The sequence below is a fragment of the Martes martes genome, assembly GCF_963455335.1.
Source record: "Martes martes genome assembly, chromosome: 2".
In the NCBI taxonomy this organism is placed as follows: Eukaryota; Metazoa; Chordata; class Mammalia; order Carnivora; family Mustelidae; genus Martes; species Martes martes.
Window position 1 is genome coordinate 133,590,294 of NC_137889.1, and position 16,221 is coordinate 133,606,514.

Sequence of the window (16,221 nt, forward strand, 5' to 3'; positions counted from 1 at the left end):
ATTTTTTAATATATAACTTTGGAACCTGACACCCAGATATATATGAATATTTCCAGAAGTGGAAAATAGCAATTTTGCTTGATAAAATCACTCTAGATATGTGAGAATTGGTACTAATATTTTGATCTGAGTATTAGAGGAGGTCATTGAGAGGATGGGACTGCTGGTTGACCCACAAGCTGGACCCAGGCAATCAGAGGCTCTTTACCCTCTTCCCTGTCCTTGGAATGTCTGTTCAGACCACTGTTTCCCTACTAGCAGCTGCTTCAAAAATGCAGCCTTGAAAGTATAAGGAAGGTGTTGGGACTATTTGGACTATACAGGTAACTGAACCCTGTTAAAGCTCTCTATAAAGTTTTAAGGTTCTGGTTGGTGGATGCAGAGATTTACTTGTCTTGCATCCATTGAAAAAAAGCCTAGTATGTAAATTCCTATGCTTATTAAACCTGGCCCCTCCCAATTGGGAGTGGTCTGTCTCTTTCTTCAGTCTCTCCTTGCCCTGCATGTATGGAGGTCAATTTCAAATTTCACTTGGGGAATTTCTAGAGTTGCAAACCAACAGAGTTGTACCAATATATTTGTTGGTTTTAGAAGTCATTTTTAATAATTTGCACAAACTGAGCTTATTGTCTTCCATAAAACGTCCTTTTTTCAATAGAATTTCATGTTCATTTCCCAGTTAAAATTTATTTCTTTTTTTTTTTTAAAGATTTTATTTATTTATTTGTCAGAGAGAGATAGAGAGAGTGAGCACTGGCAGACGGAGGCAGAGGGAGAAGCAGGCTCCCCGCCCAGCAAGGAGCCCGATGTGGGACTCGATTCCAGGATGCTGGGATCATGACCTGAGCCGAAGGCAGCCACCCAACCAACTGAGCCACCCAGGCGTCCCTAAAATTTATTTCATTTAGCCCTGGCATGCTACAATCAAATCATTTATAAACATACTTGATACTTTGTAAATTGAATAGGTAATATATACTCACAGAAAATGTTAAATAACATAGAGATTGGCTTTCCTACTGTAGCTTTCTGCCATTTTCTCAGTTTCCCTGTCTATATACAACTTTTGATACTAATTCTTTTTTTTTTCCTCCTTTTTCTTTCATATATATATAGAGAGAGCATGCACAAACAGGGAAGTAGTGTCAGAGGGAGAGACAAAGAGGGAATTTTAAAGCAGGCTCCATGCCCTGCACAGAGTCCTATGCAGGCCTTGTTTTCATGACCCTGAGATCATGACCTTTGCAGAAATCAAGAGCCTCATGCTTAACCAACTTAGCTACTCAGGCCTCCCTAGTTCTTTCTTTTTATAAAGGTATTTGATAGACTTTGAGCATTTAAACTCGTTTCAGATACACTTTCTACTCCTCATCCAGTACAATACTCCAAGGCATTGAAGATGCCATGTAAACTCCTCTTGGTAGTGTCATTCTTTCTCACTTTAATTCAGAAGACTGAAAATAGGACAACAGCTTTCTAAAATACTGACAAGTTTTCACCATACTCTGGCTTAAATTCTCCTTGTGTGCAATCTTATGTCACATCATTCTATACTTCTTTTAGTCAATCAAAGATTATAATTGAGAACCTATAATGTACCCAGTACTATTCTGTGCATGAGAATATAGCAATAAAAATAGAAATTAAATTAATTAAAGCTAGAACTCATGTAGTCTAACAGGTGTTTTGAGGTATTTACTGCAGTTAAATTGTCATGTTCAGGACTATTTGACATAAATATTGAGACTTAGATGCAAGAATTGTATTTTAAGGACAATATTTCAATTCCCAGGAGAAATGACACTCAACAGAGCTATATTTCTGGACAAAATTATGTATTTAAATGGGAGGTAAGAACTCAAGAAGTCAGGGATCATTCAGGGACTGTGTTATAGATATAATGTGTTGAGTGTGTGTGTGTGTGTGTGTGTGTGATCGGCAGGGCATTGGTTACAGGGCTAGAATGTGAAGATTCATAAAGCAAGACTAAATAACTTGACTGCTTCAAGGCTGGGAAGATGACCCATTGTCCTGTTTCAATGATGTGAAATGAATTTCTTAATTTGACTCTATCAAGGGCATATAAGACAAGGCCAGACCAAGAGCTGACTAATTTTACCAGTAAAAAGACAATGAGTCACTTTTTTTAATGTTTTTTTAAAATTTTTTAAAAGATTTTATTTATTTACTTGACAGACAGAGATCACAAGTAGGCAGAGAAGCAGGCAGAGAGCGAGGAAGGAAAGCAGGTTCCCTGCTGAGCAGAGAGCCCGACTCGGGACTCGATCCCAGGACCTCTGGGATCATGACCTGAGGTGAAGGCAGAGGCCTTAACCCACTGAGCCACCCAGGTGCCTGACAATGAGTCATTTTTTTTTTTTTTAAAGATTTTATTTATTTATTTGACAGACAGAGATCACAAGTAGGCAGAGAGGCAGGCAGAGAGAGAGGAGGAAGCAAGCTCCCCTCAGAGCAGAGAGCCTGATGCGGGACTCGAATCCAGGACCCTGGGATCATGACCTGAGCTGAAGGCAGAGGCTTTAACCCACTGAGCCACCCAGGCACCCCATGAGTCACTTTTATATTCAAAGACTTGATTACTTTATTACTTACTCGGAGAGACAAAAGATTAGCTAAAGGAGCTAGCTTCCCATTGTCTTTGTCCCAACACCAAAAAGGATGACCCTAAAACCAAAGGAGCCAAATGGCTAAAACATGGGAGAGGGATACCTTGTTGCTGAGGGGCTCATTCTAGACTGCAGCTGAACAGTTTTATTTTTTGAAGTTTCATTCTGAGTGTGAAGTTCTGGAAGCCTCATATCTCATCAGAACCCAGAAGGTGGTAAGAAACTGTCTCATGTTAATCTCCTAGGGAATCTGGATGAAGGATGTGAGTGGGATGGCCTTGTACTTGTTCTTTACATGCCTTTGTATCTTCTTGTGTACTGGTAGTATCACAAAGCATTCTGCCAAAACTCTGATCAGTTATGGGTCATATTTCTGCCTGTGAGGTCTATATGGATATGTACAAGTTTGTCAAGGTGCCATGAGGAGTTCTCCTACAGGGACATGCCCCCAAATTTTGGAAGTCACTGAAAATATTTAATGTGTTTCTTTTTCATTTTTGTCTCCATAGATATTTCTAACATGCTATGTGAAAAACTGTATCAACTGTCACTTACTGTTTGCATTATATCAGTTTTGAACATCTTTCAGATCATCTAAAACATAATATATAAACTGGCATTGTTTCTAACAGTCTACTTTTAAAAATTTCACTGGTAATAAAGTAACCTCACCCACTTCAGAAATATCCATTTTATCTTAGTGTAACTATTAAGCTCCACTTCAGTGACCACCTTTTCAGGTATTCCAATTGAGGAAGTTATTCCCTGTCTACCATATTATTTGTGTTGCCATTACTCTGTCTCAAGAACAGCTTCTAAAAATGTTCACAAAAATCCCCAACAAGTAGTTTTTCTCTGTGTAAATAACGTTAACCTAAACTGATTAGACAATATTATACTTTCTGCCTCCTTTTAAGAATAAACAGCTTTATAGTGATTGAAGTATAATGCCAATGTGGTTATTCATCATAGATTTTGGTGTCTGGTGGTCTAGAATTTACTGTTGTACTTTTTAAAAAAAATTTTATACCTAAATTAAAAATTGAACCCTGTCATTATGCACAATGCATATTGTAAGGGCACTTAATGGAAGCTATCATTTTGGTGCTAACAGCTATTTTCACCTCATAAATTCTCTTCACAGATTCCATCCACACTACCACCAAAATAAAAACAGGAAATTAGAAGAGGGAAATAGAACAATATAAACATTTTCTTTTTCTTTTAAAATCAGGATCATTCCCTGCTGACCAATGGTGGGGGGAGAACCCTGAATAATTAAGGTATATTTGACTCCTTCCCCCAAAAAATTCACATTTCCTACTGCACAAGAAAGAGAGAGAGAGAGAGGGATGAACAGAGAAAGAGAAAGGGAGAAGAAGAAGGGGGCATAGGAGGAGAAAATATAAATAACACATTAGGAATAATCACTCTGATTTAGACATTTTGCCATTTTTTAATTCTGATATTTGTTAAAGAACTGAAATATTACAAAAGAAATTGAAGTCTCTCAGATATCCTTATAGTCCTATTTCTCACCTTTACTTCACTAAAATAAACATTATTTCAGTTTTGTGATAATCTAACCCTTCCTTGAATAAATTTACCATGTAATTGTACATAAATTTTATTTTGTGTATTCTAACAAATATGTAATATAATTTTTGTAACCATACAGAAACCATCATCAAAGTAAGTGTTCATAAACTTCCTTTTATTTGTCTTCTTTATCAATGTTTTAGCTAATCTGGGCTTTTTTCACCCTTGCATACATTTCAGGAAGAATTTAATCAAATTCTGTGAAATTCAATGAATGAATAGATTTTCTTGGCCAGAACTGGCATCTTTACAACGCTGAGGTTAGCCACCCACAAACACAATTTGTGTCTTCACTCATTTAGCATTCTTTTATTTCTTTCAGTAAGTAGTTTTACAATATTTTCTCACAAATATATTACCCTCCCTTCATTCAATTTATTCTTGCATAATAGTATTTCTTGTTGTGGTTATTGATATATTTTAAATTTTCTTTTTCTCTTTTAATTTTTGCATTATTTTGTTAAAATTATACATAGAGTGAACTTGCCTGTTTTTAAATTATCCCCAAATTCCTTCTAAAATCCAACCAAGTCAACATGACAGGAAAAAAAAAGTACTCATTACTTCCTTCAAAAAGTAGGCAATAAGAATCCCCACAAATCTGAGTAAAGATGAGGTTGACCAAATCACTAAAGCAGCAGCAATAGAATAGCAGCTGGCAGAGTGAAAATACAATACAAAAATAACCATAGATTATGGAAATACTTCTCCCCCCACCAAAGCCAAAAAATTATTACCACTTAATACAACGTGTTTTACCCTGAGTGGAAATCTGGATAGATGCAATGAGAATTCACTAGTGAAACTGGGCAGATTCCTCACAGAGGCTAATTGCAATGCAAAAATCTCTGAGCAGGTATAGAAGATTGAATATTGTTATTTCAGCACATCCTCCTGAGAATTTCAGATATATCAAGCTCATACTCTCTTACAAAGGAAAATGGCTCACACAGTGAACAAATACTAACTATAGCATTGAAAATGAATAGGACAAAGACAGTGGACCTTCAGTTCAAAGAGTGTAGGAGGGTATCACAGATAGCAAATGCTTGAAAAAGCCAGGAAGTTTGAAAATGTGCTCCAGTTTGGTGGGTTTTTTTTTTTTTTTTCTGGTAAACCCTCATTATTTAAACATGAGATACTAAAAATAATAATAATAATAATAATATAAATAGGATAAAATCTAACTCCATGCACGTGTATTACAAGAAAAAAAAGATACAAATAAACTATATGTTCAAATGAATAATGGAAAACTTCCAGGAATTCATAGCGACAAAGACGAAACAGTAATTTAATAGATGTTAGTGAAGAAAAATTTTTTAAATTATGCAACCATTCAAAAATTGGTTAAAATTCAATATGTAAAGCCTCAGAAATATATGTCTAGAAGAAGTTTTAGTTCAAGATGGTTACATTTGAAGATTCTGAACTCACCCCTTCCAAAAGACTTACTGAGTCTATGGCTCCATATAGAACATTTTTTTTTTTCTTAAAGCATCCTAAAAGCTGACTGAGTCATGATTACACATCAGGCAAATGAGAAGAAAACTATATTGAAGTAGGTATCCATGCACGTACACATACAGGGATATTATTCAACCATAAAAAAGAATGAAATCTTGTCATTTGTGACAACATAGGTGTATCTCGAGGACATTATGTTAAAGGTAATAAGTCAGAAAGGGTAAGACTAATACCTTATGATTTCTCTTATATGTGAGATCTAATGACAAACAAACAAAACCCCAGGCTCATAGGTACAGAAAACAGATTGGTGGATGTCAGAGGCAGAGGGTAGGAGGTGAGAGAAATTGGTGAAAGGGGTCAAAAGATAAATAAACAAAACAAATAGTTAAACACATAAACTATTGGTCAAAACCACTGGGAAATTTATTATAAAAGCTACTCTAAGAGGGGTATCTCTTTCTAAACTAGCAATATAGTATTAACTTAAGTGCTCTTTTTGAAAGAATTTTAGTACATTTTATTAGAGTCAGGACTAAAGATCATTAGGCAAATTAAATCTTAGGAAAATAAAATTAATAAAACAAAATTAACAAAACAAAACAAAAAATAACAAAAGTGATATAAGTGCAAACCTACTATAAATATTAAAAAAAAAAAAAAGAAATATGTCTAGGTAACCAAAGGTATATTAGAATTGTTGGATATCAGGAAATAGGGGGGGAACTGCAGAGTAAACAAAGCAGAAGAGCAAAGAGAGAGCACAGGAAAAAAAAAAAAGAGTAAGGAACAAATACAAGATGGAAAAGGAGGATATATAAAAATATTAGGGAAATGAGAAAAACAAAAGAGAAGGAAAAACTCTTTAAAATTAAATGGAAATATGGGGTGCCTGGGTGGCTCAGATGTTAAGAGTCTGCCTTCGGCTCAGGTCATGATCCCAGGGTCCTGGGAACAGGGTCCTGGGATCTAGTCCCACATTGGGCTCCCTGCTCAGGGGGAAGCCTGCCTCTCCCTCTTCTACTACCCCTGTTTGTGTTCTCTCTCTTGCTGTGACTCTCTCTGTCAAATAATAAATAAAATCTTAAAAAATAAAGTAAGTAATTAATTTAAATTAAATTAAACAGAAACAAAAAGTAAATACATTTAAAAATTCCAGGAGATAAAACACAAGCTGTGGTGAATATATAATAACAGAGAAGAGATTTACAATCCCATGGGAAACAACCAAAAAGCACAGACAAAAAAAGAAAAGAAAGAAACAACAACGAGGGGGTTTTTGCATATTTTAAAATGCATTTTCCGAAAATTTCTGCAGAAACATTGTATTAAATTATATTTTACCAATAGTATGTGAGAAAGCCACTGGCCATTTTTAAAGAAGGGATGGGAAGAACTTGCTGCTTTAATTTGTGCTTCTTGATTTAAAAAAGTTGAACAACATTTACATATTTAAAATTTGTTTTCTTCCTTTTGTCTTTTTTACCTATTTTTCTGGTAGTATGGGGTTTTTTTATTTGTTTGTTTTTTAAATTAAGACTATTTTTTAGAGCAGTTTTAGATTGACAACAAAATTGAAAGGGAAGTACAGATGATGTGGGAAACAGAGGCAGAAGAAAAGTTATTAAATTTCTTTATTATCTAGAGCCCACTGAAAAGTCCTTGAAACAGGCAGAGCGACATTCCTCTAGGGACTCTACTGCCTCTGCCTTAATACTTTGCTAAGGGCTGAAGGTAATCATAGCCTGACCCACCCCCACCCAGGATCCTGTAAGTCTACTTTAATACAAGCATATGACCCACCGATAGATAACTGAAAGGTCTCATGACTAAGGTTTTATTAGACAGTAATACATGGCCTTTTCCCATCAACAGCTAGCCCCTCAAGGTCCTGGAAACCTTGCTCCAAAATTCCTTAGAGATTTACACCATCCCTGACCCCCTCCCAACTTGCAAGTATATAATGGACCACTCCTCACAACCCCAGGCAGCAGCTCTTTCTGCCCATGGGTCCTGTCCCCATTCTTTAATAAAACACCATTTTGCACCAAAGATGTCTCAAGAATTCTTTCTTAGTCATCGGCTCTGGACCTCACCCCACCGCACCTCACTTACATTCTAAACTTCATCACAGATATTTCTCGTCTCTCCCTTGCCCCCACACAGGCATGGTGTCCTGCATTATCAATACCCCCACTAAATGGTATATTTGTTACAATTTATGAGCCTACACTTACACATCATAATCACCTATATCATTCATAGTTTACATTAGAGACCACTCCTGGTGTTTTATATTCTATGCATTTGGACACCTGGGTGGCTCAGTTGGTTGAGCGTTTCTGCCTTCGGCTTGGATCGTGATCCTGGAGTCCTGGAATCCAGTCACGCATCATGTTCCTTGTTCCACGGGGAGCCTGCTTCTCCCTCTGCCTGTTCTGCCTGCAGTTCTAGTGCTTCTGCTTTCTCTTTGTCTCTGACAAACAAAATAAAAATAAAATCTTAAGAAAAATAAAAAATTATAAAAAAGATGGTTTTTTAAGACACTGAACATTAGACAACAGAGGACAGTGATACTTGAAAGAGAAGCAAACCCAAAGAGCCTTATCCCAGCTTACTGACTTGAGAAAACTTCCAAGCCTGGTGCAGAGCCCTGAAGACTCCCTGAATTGAAGCCTCTGAGTATAGACCCCAGGGAGAACTAAATGGCTATAATTTATAAGAGAGAGTTTTGGAGAAGAGAGAAATGTCCTGGGAGAAATTTCAGATATCTGCCGTGCATCTATCTCCCTGTGAGTATTCAGCAAAAGCCTGAGCAGCTCATGCATGTGAAAGAAATACATAAGGATGTAGAAGCAGAACATTCAAAAAGATTAGAGGGAACAGTGCCTGGTGTTCACCCAGGGTAGTGAATAGTATCTGTTCCCTTGAGCTAGACTGGAAAATCTCAAGATTAATAGGGCATTGAGTGGAAGACTCAGGAGTCTTGCCTCAAGAATGGGGAATAATGAGCCCAAAACTTCACACTGCTCTAGAAACACCCCAAAAAATCATAAAAGCAAGACCAAAATGGATTCAATGTTTCTAGCTAACTAATCCTCCTGGAACAAAGATCAAACTATTTACAGAAAATCAAAAATATGTACCATTTGATTATAAAATTTGAAATGTTTCGCATCCAGTCATAGAACCAGTCATAATAAGAAAAAGGACAATATGACCTTTAATGAGAGGATAAAACAATCACTGGAAACTGACAGAGCTGATAGACATGTTAGGATTTGTGGAAAAGAACATTAAGGGGCACCTGGGTGGCTCAGTGGGTTAAAGCCTCTGCCTTTGGCTCAGGTCATGATCTCAGGGTCCTGGGATCAAGCCCCGCTTCGGGCTCTCTGCTCGGCAGGGAGCCTGCTTCCCTTCCTCTCTCTCTGCCTGCCTCTCTGCCTACCTGTGATCTCTGTCTGTCAAATTAATAAATAAAATCTTAAAAAAAAAAGAAAAGAAAAGGACATTAAGCCATTATTGTTAACTGTATGTTAAAATGTTAACATGTTTTTTATGTTAACATTTTAACATAAAAAACATGTTAACATATTTTAATATGTTAAAAAAACAAATTGTAGAAATAAGAATAATATCTGAGATGAAATTATACACAGAATGAGATTAATTGAAGATCGTATCTTGGAGTAGAAAAAATATATCAAAATTTGAAGAGAAAACAGTAGAAACTATGCAAAATGAAACACAAATAGAGAAGAGTTATCTACAAAAAATCTATAGTTGACATTAACCTTCATATTGAAGACTGGATAATTTCACCTTAAGATTATAACCACAGCAAAAGTATTTGTTTTTACCCCTAAGATTAAGTCAATGGCAAGAATATTTGCTTTTACTACTTCTATTCAAAATTGAATTCATAATCCTCTCTACACTGGTTAAAAGCCCTACAAGGTTAAAGAGAAAAAAAAAAGAAGTCTTATTTTGTTCCTGTATTCAAAGGAAATACTGTTATTATTTTATTAGTTATGAGGTTTGCCGAAGGTAATGGTTAAACACCTTTTAACATATTAAGGAAATCTTTCAAATAAAAATTTCACATTTCTATCATAAGTGACTATTCAATATTATGATTTTTTTTTAAGATTTTTTTTTTAAATTTATCTGTGAGTGAGGTTGGGGGGGAAACAAGCAGAGGGACAGGCAGAGGGACAAGCAGAATCCCCACTGAGCGCAGAGCTAGACTGAGGGCTCCAACTCATGACCCTGAGATCTTGACTTGAGACAAAGTCAGGAGTTGGTTATTTAACTGACTAAGCCATCCAGGTGCCCCGAATTTTTTTCTTATCTCACTTGAGGGCTCCATATGTTCTTTCTTCTTTAATCTATTACTATAGTGAACACTAAATCATCATTTACTATCAAGATTTAACTCTATATTATCATGAAATAAATTTTTTAAAAAGCAATTAATTTAATGTATTAATATTTCACTTATGGTCTTGGCTTTTTGTTTATTTATTAAATAAGACTGAATTTTTTTATACTTTGATATTGTCAAGAATTTCTTTTAAATTATACATGCACCATAAGAGAAGTTGAGAGGTGGTCCTTGCCTGTCCATTTGGGAACAGATTGTGTAATATAGAAGTTTTCTGCTCCTTAAAGATTGGTTAAAACTCTCCCTATAAAAGTATCATGAAGTAACAGCATGGTAAGGTAGGCAGTTAATATAAATACCCAAAATATGTAATATATTACATGAGGAGAAGAGATAAAAAGGAAGATTGTGGTATGTGTTAAACAAAGTTTTATGGACAATGTGCTTTTTAAGTAAGGAGTTAAAGGAAATGAAATAAAAAGCCATGTAGATAAGCAGGGAATGACAGTGCAGGCAGGGAAGAAAGCAAAATCTTGGGGTAAAAATATACAAGATGTATACCAAGTACAGTAATAAAAATAGGAATATAGGAAGAAATTAGGATAAGATAAAGCCAGAAAAATGAGAGTGTGAAGCCATATAAAAGATGTAGACTGGAATTATAGGCCATTGAGGGACTCTCAACTCTTGGTGAGATAGAAACCTTTTGGTAGGTCATCTTTTATGCAAAAGAGAAGCATGATCAGAGTCACACTTTTGACATGAACATTGTGGTACATTAACAATGAACTGCAGGGTGGGGTGTAGGGACAAGGATGGAGAGTAAAACGGTCACTTGGGAGATTACTATAGTAATCCAGATGAAAGATAATAGTGGCTCAGGTGGAGGGTTAGTCTTCAGCAGTTAGAGTTACCACTAACAGAAGTTTTCTGTAAATTCTATAGCTAGAATATGTGTAGAGACAGTGTGATAAACTGATTAGGAGCTCAGTTTTGAACATGGTAAATTAGCTATGTGTGTTAGACATTCCAAGTGAAGATGTCAAAGGGGTAGCTATATATGTGAAGCTGGATGGTAGGTATATAATTGGGAGGCATTAACATATAAATGGCATGTAAATGTCACCAAGGGAATTAACATAAATAGAATAGAAAAGAAGTTCAAATACTGATCCTCAGCAAGCCCAAACATTGTTATTGTGAGACAGGGAGGAAGTAGTTAATGTTCATGAAAGAATTATCCTTTTAGAAAGAAGGAAAACCCAGAGAGTACAATTTCCTCAAAGCCACAAATACATCAAATGATAATAGTAGATCAAATAAAATAAACCTGAGAAATAGCCATGGAATTCTCCTACTGAGAGTCATCAGTGACCTTGAGAAGAACCATTTTGGTTGAGTGGTGGCAATGAAAGCTTGTTGGTGGAGGTTCAGTAGTGAATGAGAAAAGGAAAATTGGAAAAAGTGAGTATAGGCAGGAGATAAATGAAGCAGTTCTGGAAGGAAAATAAAGAAAGCTTGTTTGTTTTTGTTTTTATTTTTTATGTATGAAACAAGTTCATATCTATGCACTTACAGAAAATTCCAGGGGAGAGGGAAAATTGGTGAAAAGAGAGAGGGGAAATTGCTAAACAAAACACTGTCTGTGATAGACGATGAGCTCTAGTTCACAAGGTGAGAGGGTGAAGATATGTGGTAGAGAAGGGCACTGTATAAGTTCAGATGCAGGGGGATTACTGCAAATAGTTGTGGGGGCTCATGGAAAGGCTCTCCTGATTGTCTCTATCTTCTCAGTGAACTAGGTGGTAAGGTCATTAGCTGAGAGTGAGGTAGTAGGAAGTGGGCCGGAAATTTGAGGAAAAAGAAAGGATGAAATACTTGTGGGGAAGCTTACAATTATATATGGAATAATGAAATGTAGTTTGACCGTCAGGCAACTTGAAAGCACATAGTCAAGTTTTATGATTAGAAGTTTTAACTGAGAGCAGGCTGTGTGCATGTGTGTGTTTTCCAGTCACTTGTGGTGTACAAATATATATGTGGAATAACAAAAAAGTTAACAATTTTTTTTACATAAGAGCATGATGAAATCAGAGGGGGTCAAGAAGTTTGGATTTCTAAACCGAGTAATAGAGAATCATGTCATGAGGATTCTCTGAGGAACAGAGAAGATGTTAGGACCAATGGATTGTAAGTGTTCTAGGTCAAACTGTGTCCTCCAAAACATATGTTCAAGTCCTAACCTAATGGGTACCTCTGAATGTGACCATATTTGGAAATAGTCTTTGCAGATGTAATCAAGTTAAGATGAGGTCATGCTAGATTAGGGTGGGCCTGATTTAATGGCTGGTGACCTTTTATGAAAAAGGAGATTTGATCCAGACACAGGTAAGATAGCCATGTGAAGACGGAGGTTGAGAGTGGAGTTATGCTGCCACAGACTAAAAAACACTGAGAAGCCCAGAAACCACCAAAAGCTAAAAGAGGCAAAAAAGGATTCTTCCCTAAAAGCTTCCAAGGGGGCATGGCCCTGCTGACCCTTGATTATGGACTTCTTGACTCTTGATTATGGTCCCCAGAATTGTGAGAGAATAAATGTCTGTTGTTTTAAACCACTCAGTTTGTGATAGTTTGTTATATAATAGCCCTAGAAAACTAACACAGTAAACCATAAAAAGATCAAAGAGGTGGCCATACCAGAGATATTTAGTCATGGAGACTGGAAGTGATGGCTGGCGTGCTCAGGACTGAGTGTTTATCCATGGCAGTGAGTGGTGAAGGCAGTGCAAAGATCATTGAATAAGAGAGTTTTGAAAAACAGAGAAGCCAGGGAATTGCAAGGATTATCTTTGTGGATCTTAAAATCATCAGGAATTATGACAGTGGTAATATTAGAGAGAATGATGAGAATTTAGAAGTCAAAGTATTACACTAATACTGGGAATTGATTTCAGGGCTTTAGATGACAGCAAAAAAGAGGGGAATGTTTAGAATCCTCTGAAGACATAAGATTTAAAGCTGATATCATTCCGTATGTTTCAAAGCTTCATTCAATTGGTAGCATGCGGTATATATTCTTCAAATCAAAATTTTATGTAGCCTTATATTTGACATTTATCCATATAAATATATCTCCACCAACTTCTGCTATGTAATATTCTATTCTATAGCTATGTCAAATTTATCACTTCCTCTGTTAATAGATGTTTGATTTTTTCTAGTTCTTACTATTAAAAACAAAACTTTTTTCCATTGTTTTTTGTTTTTATCCTATTGTATCTATAATTTTGTCCCCATTGTTTTTGTTTATTTATTTTGAGATAAAAAGGAAAGGTATTAGTTAAAATCTTTACAATAAAATCATTATGATTATAAATCTATTTAGTTAAATATGTACACTTGACATAGTATTTTAAAAAATAATGGAAATGAATAGTTTTTCAACCAAATCTAATGCACAAATATACCATTTTTTAGAGGATAATGCCAGTTTAAGATTCTTAAACAGCTATGTGAGACAATGACTCTGCTTTGTGTAAAACATGATAACCAAAATTAAGAAAAACTCTGCAAAATTCTCTAGTTCCCCAAAGAAATTACTAAAAAAGAAGATAATAAAAGAAAAAAAGAAATATGTACACTCGAGCTTGATTGTATACAGAGGCTAGAAAGACCAGCTCTACCGTAACCCCCATATCTGCTAAGTCCTTGTATATCTTTAGTTTGAAGTTAATCGTTCAAGTCCTAGCAATTGTGCTTTTATGCAGTTACATAGCCAATAAACTAGATATTGTCATAAAGATGCCCTACAAAATCTTTACTAATGTTTTGAGCAGCACAACAGGTATTTAGAATAAATTCTCTTTTTGACATTTTGTTCCTCAGGTGAGGGCTAATGAGGTCAATAGAAAGTAGAATCATGTTTCATTGTTTGCATATAAAAAGACATCAGAAACTAATGATGTACTGTATGGTGGCTAACATAACATAATAAAATAAAATAAAATAGTAAGTAAGTAAATAAATAAAACCTATTTTTTAAAAAAGTAGAATCAAAGAGTAACACAGTAGGGGGCACCTGGGTGGCTTGGTCAGTTGAGTGTACACTCCTGATTCAGCTCAGGTCATGATGTCAGGGTCATGAATTGAGTCCCACATCAAGCTCAAGTCTGCTTGAGATTCTCTTTTTCCCTCTCTTTCTGCCCTTCCCCCCACTTTTTCTCTTTAAAATAACTAAACTTAAGAAAAAAATGAGTAATATATAGACCGCATCAAGACTAAGACCAAATTCTTGCATTAAATCAGGGTTACAAGCACAGAACCTATGTGAGAATTTTGTTAGGAAAGTTTCAAGGACTCCCCACACTCTCTTCAGGGGCATAGATATGACAAAAAAATTCCCTCAGTGGATTGGGCAAGAACTGATTTCTAAAATTATGTCATGTTACAAAGTCATCCAAGACATCTCTCTTTTCATCAAGGGAGTCTCAGTTTTGTTTTGTTTTGTTTTTCCAATTTGGTATTCTAGTACAGAAGATAAACTTTGGTGAATCATCTAAGATACCCTTGGACAGAAAGTAGTTTACTCTATCCTCTGGGTTAGCAGTGAAAGTGAGGTTGACTTCATCCAGCTGCATATACTATTTTCTGAAACAAAATCCCAGAGGTGCGTTGTTATTATATATGGAAGAGTGACCCCAAGTGGATTTACGCAGGGAAGGGAAGTTCATCTTTCACAAGGTCCTGACAAACACATGAAGCTAAGCAGAGGTCAGTTGCTTAGCTTGGGGGCAACATTTACAAATTAATGAATCCTTCCTGTTCTTTAGATTTCGGTGCCCTCAAAAGATTATATATATACATGTGTATATGTATATATACACATGTATATATATATATCTCAATGCCTCCTTGGACTTGTTTACAATGACTGGTGTTAGAAATGTTGCTGGCAGCCATCCTCCTGCTCTGTTCTCTGCTGACGTAGCTTTCTGTACTATCCCTTCCTGTTGTTGCTCCTGTTTTCTGGACACCCTCTATAGCCCCTGACCCATCTGCAAGACCTTAGAAGCTGGGTCACATGATTGTGGAGGTCAGTGAAGGAAGTATGGAATCTATAGGGCAGGCTGTCAAAAAGGGCAATCTGGAACTCTCTGAAATGGGCTGAAACTGTAGTCTGCAAGCAAAATTTCTTCTTTTGGGCGTCTGCATTATTTTAAAACTGTTTCTCCTGTCGTCTTTCTTTGTCGATCTGTCCTTCTCAAATTTTTTCTCTTTTATTAGGCTTTAAGAAAAACTGGCTTTGTAAAAAATATTCTGTTTTTTCTTTGTTTTCTAGAAATTATAACGGAGTTGTTTTTCTTATTTTATCATAGTTTTATTCCCATTTTTAGACTTTGTGGGAGTACTATTATTGATATTATTTCACTATTTGGGTTAAACACTTACTCCATTTATTCTGATTTTTCTCAATTTTTAAAGAAATTCACTTGAGACTGTAAATTTCTATGGTTTTTGCTACATTTCACAAGTATTTATAAAAAAATATACTTTTTCTATTCAGTTATTGATATTTTATAATTTCCAGTGAGTTATTCTGTGAATTTAATTTTAACTGGTAATATGGAGAATGTTACATAAAGTTTAAGTTGAATGTTTTGTTTTGCTTTTTACATGTGCCTTTTTTTTCTGAGCTTTGTTTTTACTGAAATTCATCTTCTACTGGTTCTTTCAACAGTGTTAAAACCTCTAATTTTTTTGTATGCAAATATTTTTGTATTGTCAATCCTGAATTACAGATATCCAAGTAGAACTATATGATGTCTGCCTGCTGAATTATTTTTTTTGTCATGAATGACTTCCTTTATCTGCATAAAAATATATTAATTATATATTAAGATTGCTATAACTTAGGACCTGGCAGATCCTCTCTTATTGGATTTTAAACTTTCTTAGTCATTTTATTTTAGGTATGACTCTTTTAAGTAAAATTTCTTACTTTAATCTAACATTCTCTGTATTTAGAGAAGCAAATATATATTCGGACATATTTCAATCATTTCGTTTTGTATATCTACTCATCGTGTTTTATTTGTTCTTTTCACTCCATTTTTAACTTCTTTAAAATTGATAGAAATTTTTATA

General features: G+C 35.4%; 1 pseudogene across 1 annotated transcript; it reads right to left on the reverse strand.

The window, feature by feature from the left end:
- Nucleotides 1-13,860: 13,860 nt before the first annotated feature.
- LOC308339218 (F-box only protein 8-like) lies at nucleotides 13,861-15,131 on the reverse strand (annotated as a pseudogene). The gene is made up of 2 exons: nucleotides 14,312-15,131; nucleotides 13,861-13,998 (listed from the first exon to the last, which is right to left on the reverse strand). The product of its transcript is annotated as an F-box only protein 8-like (transcript).
- Between the last annotated feature and the right edge of the window lie 1,090 nt (nucleotides 15,132-16,221).